The sequence below is a fragment of the Numenius arquata genome, chromosome 18 (genome assembly GCF_964106895.1).
Source record: "Numenius arquata chromosome 18, bNumArq3.hap1.1, whole genome shotgun sequence".
Lineage (NCBI taxonomy): Eukaryota > Metazoa > Chordata > Aves > Charadriiformes > Scolopacidae > Numenius > Numenius arquata.
The window spans coordinates 6,580,950-6,586,949 of NC_133593.1; positions in this window are offsets into that span (position 1 = coordinate 6,580,950).

Genomic DNA, 6,000 nt, shown 5'->3' on the forward strand with positions numbered 1-6,000 from the left:
ATTTGAACAGCAGCAGCTCCCCAGCCCTTTTGCCTGATATTCCTATGTGGTCTCTTAGTTCAGGTGCTCCTTTGGACTTGGTCAGTGCCCAGGTTTTGTGCAGTAGCCTCAGCTGTAGGAGCAAAGACGGGGATTTTTCACCAAAGTTGACTTTATCTGTAGCTTCTAGTTAAGGCCATGCCCCTTGGCATCTCCTCTTGCACCAGACCTAGCTGAGGTGTCAATAGGTAAAGGGAAAGCTGTGAGATCTCCCACGGGAGAGGTTTTCCCAGCCAGCACACAGAGACCTGCTGGGTTTTGGGAGGCTCTGGGGGCTCTGGATGTCAGCCAGGATGGTGCCCACACTGCTCCCCTCCTGTAGCCCTGCTCTCCACCAGGTCCCACGGCTGCCATGGAGCACAGTGAGAGACCATGCTATGCCCAAATACCTCTTACCTGTCAAATGCCTTGTCTCAGAATCACATGGGGTTGGAAGGGACCTCAGGAGATCATCTAGTCCAACCCCCCCTGCCAAAGCAGGTCCACCTAGAGCAGGTTGCACAGGAACTTGTCCAGGTGGGTCTCTTTGTCTCCATCTGTATTTCAATGAACAGCCCACCCAGTGTTAGCACTCACTTAGCAGCAGGCACATGGTACCCCCCGAGCAGCATCCCAGGCCATGGATGCACTCTTTTGATTAGAAACAAATCTTTCATACAACAGAAGCCCTGTAGCATTCACAGGGCTGCTTTGTAGGGCTTTTGGACTGGCTCAAAGCTACAAACTAGTGAGTGTCAGAGAGAAGCAGCTCCTCAGTCTGTTCAGTGTGTCAGAGACAGCCCAGTACCTGGGCTCAGTTCTGTTTCTGCAGGTCTTTCCACCTCTGTGTTTGGTTAGGAAAAGTCTGGGGAATTAGATCATTTTTCCTGGGTCTTGTTCTCAGGCAGGGAAAGGGAATAGCAGGAAATTTGTAAGGAATAAATCGGGCTTGTGGATCTCCCCCGCTTGAAGTCCAGCCTGGTGAGCGGAAGGCTTACCGACCAAAGGTCAAAGCAATTAGACAAGCCTGTTCCTGCTATCAATTAAAGGAGGTATTGTGGAGGATTTGCCTTTCTCTGTTGTGACAACCATAAACCTCAGCCCCCCCCAGTCTGATGCTGGTGCTGACTAACAAGCACAGGGTCTGTCTTAATTCAGAATTAATATCTACAGTGACACCAGGAGGAGAGAGGTGATGTTTCCAGGAAGATGGCTCAAAACCTGCTGGCAGCAAGACTTACTATCTCTTGACCAGGACCCCCATCCTGTGGCTCACTTTGCTCTGAAGGGGACAGAAATTAGGCACCTAATTGTTCTTTGAAGGATTTGAGCTCCCCCCTTCTCCAATTTTTAAAGAAAGCCACAGTCCCTGTGTCTTCCAGCCATGGTAGATGAGGGAACTCTTCTCCTTTCTCCCCTTGCCTCGGATCTTGCTTGAATGAAGATGCTGCCTGCATGGTTCCTGCTGGCTGTTAGTAAGTGAGACGAACTCCTGGCAAAATGTGCTGCGCTCGGTTCTCCAGGAGCACAGCCCGCTCGTAATTATTTATGACACTCCATCGTGCATGAATAAAATGGTTTGTAGGAATACAGGAAGCCTTCATTGCGGGAGATCTCCCAGCAGTGCTTGCCCCGGGCACGCTGACCCCACAAGGATGCTCTGCCATCGCCGGAGCACCGCAATCTGCCCAGTGTTAAGGCAGCCTTTCTGCGGGGGTTCCTGTCTCCCCAGCATTGTGTGTGCAGAAGGGATGCAGACCGATACAAAGCAGTTTTTCAGCAGAAAATCTCCCTCCACCTACTGGTTGCCCGGGCATGACTGTACATGCATAAAACAAACAAGTGACTGTAGCGCGGGGGGAAGCCCATACCCTGGCACACAAGGTGGCCGTCATCTTCTCAAAGCCCGGGCACAGCTGGAGGTTGGCAGAGACTCCGGTGTCAATTAAAGCAGCTTGAAAGCTGCTGTGTTTGAGCTGACTGGCCGGAGGAAGGAGTCCCCCAGCGTCCAGGGCTTGTTGGAGCCCAGCGCTGCTGGGACTTGCTCGGCTGGGGCAGCTGAATAGGCTGGAGCAGATAATGCCCCCCTGGAACGGTCACCTTGACAAAGTCAAAATACTTAGAGAAGCACTTCCCCAGCTTTGAGAACTGGGATCTGAGCAGATTTGCTGCTGAAAACTGGAGGCTAAGTGTGAGCATGCAGTGAATAATACAACCTTGGGTCGATGTGCCAGCTACTGCAGCATCGGGATCTTCCCTTGAGTCACTCGCAGCAGCAGAGAGAGCTAAATTTGAGCAAAAGTTCACAGCTGCCCAAGAATGAAGTCCAGGTTGCCATTCCTGGGTGGGATGGGGAAGACATGGCGATGGTCTCCAGGAGAAGCAGCACACTGTGCAAGGAGGGTGCTCAAAGCCCTGCTGTCGAGGGCAAGGGGCTTTTCCCATTACCTGCCATCTGCTGTTGGCATCTCTGCTAAACTCTCGCAAGCCCCAAGTCCCTTGAAGCCGTCTGGTGCTGTGCTGATCTGGCTGCCACGTAAATATCTTAACCATCAGATTAGAACCGAGTGGTCTTTACCCATGTGTGGGGAGGAGCATTTGCCTTTGGGGGCTGAGAGTGATGGGAGCAGGTCTGGCAAAGGTTTGCTTAAGGGCATGAGCTGCTGCATATGAGCAGGGTTGGTGTTTAAGGTCATGGGCAACAGAAACTTGCTGAAACCAATATTCCTGGTAGCGTTGAATCCTTCTATGTGTGGCTTATAACTACTTTGAGCAGTAGGTGAGTGAGGTGCCTTGTCTTGCAGGTCAGAAACCTCAGTGACTTGAGATCTGTGGGTTCCCCCGTGTCCTGGTGAGTCTTGGATGCACTCAGACCTCCATGCTTTTGTTTGCTGCCACGCTGAGGGCAAGATGGTAGTGTGTTTTCCATGAGAGCATCTCTCAGAGGATCTTCAAAAGCAAAGAGCGTCTGCAGGAGCTTTTAGCACTGAGACAGCTCTGCTGTGGTGGGATGGAGGAGGCTGGTAAATGGAGTAGAAGCTGCTACAGGTGCTCTCCATGTGAGTCCTGTGGTGTGACCTCAGGAGGGCCAAAGGCTTGTGACTCTTGCAGATAGCACAATGTGTCTCCTATTTCTGGCCAAGTTTCCTGAGAGCAGCTTGCAAATGTTCACGTTGTTGGAAGCACAATGTCTCCAGGAGCTGCCGTATCTGTATGGGACAGCCCAGGAGAGCCATCAGCTTCCTACTGAAGAGGGCTTTCTGGTGGGGTCTGTCTCTTCTGAGGTTTCTTAATAATGCTGGTAATGCTGCTGCCTCCTCCTCCCAGCCTTATTTCACATGACACGTGGCTTTGCCCATGAGTGTGCTATTGACTGCAAAACTAGATGGCATCTTGCTGCCAAAAGATTTTTGGAAAACATTGCTCCCTGCTGCCCTTTCTCCAAGGAGAGGGTGCTCTGGGCGTCATTCTGCTCATTTCCCCAAAATAGGTCATTTCCAACCATCAGAGTCTGGGGTTTTTGGTGTTGCAGAAACCTGCCACTAAGACTGCAACCTTCAGCACGCCTGTGAGGGAGCCCGTTCCTGGAAATGGGAAACCCTCCACTGAACTGACTGTCCGTCCATCACATCACCCACACTTCTCCATGCCGAGCATTAGTAGGGGTTGCTTTTCCTTCTGGCAAATGAAAGTGTTTGGTTTTGTTTATTATTTGTTTGTTTTAACGTTTGGGGGGAAGATGTCAAGGATGTGTTAGAGGAGTTTAATTTAATTTCTTGGGCTTCCAGAGGTGCTGAAACCAGAGGGTCAATCCCTAAACTGTTCCATGTGGGAAGGCAGGGATCTGTGTTGTGTCAGCACCGACGTAAATGGGGGTGGGAGGGGAGCATTTTTGAGACAGATGTAAAGAGAAAGCAGAGCGATTGGTGTAATTGCTTCCAAGGCCACAACAGAGGACCCCCTTGGCAATGCCAGAAAGATCATTTAAGCCAGAAATCTCTGATATCTCTGGGCTGCTTTGGGGTCTGTGTTTGGGGCTTCTTGCCTTGCTTATCCAGGGGTGGTGTTAATGGTGGGGGGGCTGCTGGTGTGTGGGGTCATCTCCTGTGCGTGGATGGGTGGAGGGATGGGGTGGGAAGTGCTGCTGTCAGGTAGGAGTGGGCAGGTTCACTGGTTCTATTTTGGGTTTTTGGGGTGGTTTTTTTGGGGCTGGTTTAGCTTTAACAAATCCTGATACAGAGCACCCACGTCAGGAAGCCCTGCTCTGATGCAGGGCCCGACCAAGATGATTTCTAAGTTGCAGGCAGCTCCATGCTCTCCGCGGGTGGAAGTAGCTCCGTTGGGCTCTCCCTCACCCACCACAACTATTTGCTGTGACTCTGTTTAAAAACCAGTAGCACCTCTCACCTTGTACAAACCCCGCCTGTCTTGATGCCTTGGTGCTGAGGGATTGGGTTCGTGTGGATTTCTATTAAAATTCATGATGCACAATAAAAATTGTGGCGAGACTAACCGCTGTTCATGAAGAATTTAAGACCGCTGTTTCTGGTTGGGAAATGCTTTATGGAGCTGGGGCTGCGTTAAGAGAAAGCAGGCTTGAATAAGAAGCAGAGCTGTGCCTCTGCAGTTTAGGGTTTTAAATAATAATAATAAAAAAAAAAACCAACAAAAAGTTGGAGGGGGCTTTGAGCAACCTGGTGTGGTGGGAGGTGTCCCTGCCCAGGGCAGGGGGTGGAACTCAATGATCTTTAAGGTCCCTTCCAACCCAAACCATTCTATGATTCTATGATATGAGCTCATGTGAATCTGAGACCCTGAGCTTGGTTTCTGGAGACCACCTCATGCTCCTGCTCCAGTCCGCCTCTTGCTTTTTGTCCTCATCTGCAAAGCAGGGATAAAACCTCTCTGTCCTGATGGTTGAGAAGATAGAGCCCCTGAACTGGGACAGGATCGATCCTCCCAGCAGGGAAGAGCGTCGGTGTGAGGCTGCTGTAGTCGTAGGTGGCAGTCTCGCATCTCTGTATCCATGTTTATTACATGAGAGGTGGTGTTTCGGAAGGATTTTGTGGGGGTGGTGAGGTCTGTGAGCCTCCCTGGGATGGCCAGGAAGAAAGGCAGGGCTCGGTGCTTCCCACCGTGCTTGGGGTTAACGTTGCTGGTGCTCTGTGCTGCGGCTTGAATCCAAAATCAGATGTTCAGAGCCCTCTCTGCAGGAATTCAAAGCACTCCTGGGTTATTTCAACGCTGAAGGTTGTAGTGAGAGGGAGAGCTGCAGCATTTAACTTTGATTTGATTTCTCTTTCTTCTTCTGCCTTTTAAGACTTTCAGGCCTGTAACTTTCCCTCCTACCCCCCGGCTCCCACCCCACCGTGTCCATCTGCTCATCCCTTATCTGCAGCTGCCAGACAGCCGGCTTTGCTCCTGTCCTCCGCAGCAGAAATGTGCCTGGTTATGTTGACAGCCATCTTGATAGCACAAATGAGGACTAGAAGGTGCCTGAGTGGAGTTCTCCCTGTACTTTCATGAGTTTTCCCTCCTGTTTGTGGCCAGGATGTTCCCACAGGACAGTGCAGGGAGACCTGGTGTGTCCATTGCCCATCCATGGGTTCACCTTCTGATGCCAGACGTGCCACTGGGGTAACGTGTCCAGGCACAGGTTTTCTTCTGAAGGTGTCAGATGGAAATCCAGGCTCCATCCCCTGCAAATAGGTCTCTCTGGATCACACTGAAGGATGTGCTTGGCTTTCCCCCAGGGATTTGCTTAGGGGTGGGCTTACTCTAGCATTTGGGAGCCTGTGTAGCCTTACAAACCTGGGTCTGAAAATGTGAACACACGTTGGCAAAATGGTTATTTCAGGGGTCTGAGCCATGGTCACAACCGACTGAAGTTACTTTGAAGAGCTGTGGCTCTTCTTTCCTGATGGGTGTATGGGTTATCCCAGGTCATCTACTGATTTGCCCCCACTGACAAAGAAGGGTGAG